The sequence below is a fragment of the Gekko japonicus genome, unplaced genomic scaffold (genome assembly GCF_001447785.1).
Source record: "Gekko japonicus isolate JY-2015 unplaced genomic scaffold, Gekko_japonicus_V1.1 scaffold47758, whole genome shotgun sequence".
NCBI classification, from domain to species: domain Eukaryota; kingdom Metazoa; phylum Chordata; class Lepidosauria; order Squamata; family Gekkonidae; genus Gekko; species Gekko japonicus.
The window spans coordinates 1-851 of NW_015226522.1; the positions used below are offsets into that span (position 1 = coordinate 1).

The 851-nt window shown below is 51.1% G+C and overlaps 1 long non-coding RNA gene across 1 annotated transcript; it reads left to right on the forward strand.

The window, feature by feature from the left end:
- Window positions 1–19: 19 nt before the first annotated feature.
- Window positions 20–664, forward strand: LOC107125355. The gene is made up of 3 exons (XR_001483030.1): window positions 20–129; window positions 251–476; window positions 577–664. It is a non-coding gene; the product is annotated as an uncharacterized LOC107125355 (long non-coding RNA).
- The last annotated feature ends 187 nt before the right edge of the window (window positions 665–851 follow it).

Below are 851 nucleotides of genomic sequence, written 5' to 3' on the forward strand. Positions count from 1 at the left end.
CTTTCCCCCATCAGGTCCAAAGTGGCTGTCTCGACATTCTGGCTTCTCTCCTGACTGACCTGAGAGTCCTGAGCGCTCATGTCCGGCTGGGCCTCCTCCCCTTCCTCTCAGAAGCCTATGCGCTCTATGGTGAGTCATAGGGGGCGAAAACCAAACTGCTTGTTAAACTTGACTTTTAAGCTAATCAAGACAGACCACATACCAAATCCATCCTCCCATCTCCACTGACCTCAAACCTCTACCCCGACAGAGGGTGCCGTCGGCTCGGAGCACGATGAGACCGTGGACGCTTTCCGTGCCTTCTTGCAAAGGAATATTGACCTGATTTCCCAGAATCCTTGGCTGCTTCTGCAACAGGCTGCGAACGAACCAGACTCCTCCGCTCTCTGTTCGCAAGCCCAGGCTGAGCTGTGCGGAAATGGAAGGCATTTCCTGAAGTGGATTAACAAACCTCAGGAAGCCCAAGAGAACGTGAGGTAACTTTGTAAAGGTAGCACCATGGAAACAATTTTATGCACACACCTCTTTCCTACAGAGTATAATCTGTTTATTTTTCCTTCCTCCAATATTCACCAGCCTCGTTCTGCCTCTACCAGCCACACCATCCAGTGCCTCAGTTTCCCCCTCTGGAAGCCTGGCTGCTGTGGGCACTGTTGAGGGAACCCTCCACTTCTTCGATATGAAGACTGAGCAGGTAAAACTGTTGGTTTGACTTGTGCCACCTGTCAATACCCCTCAGTAGAGTTGCTTAGCATCGGGGCCTTTTGATATTCCCCAGTTGCCACTGTTGGAAACAGAGCGATGGATGTTTGAGCTGATCCGCGAAGGAAATTCTAATGTCCCTTCACCCC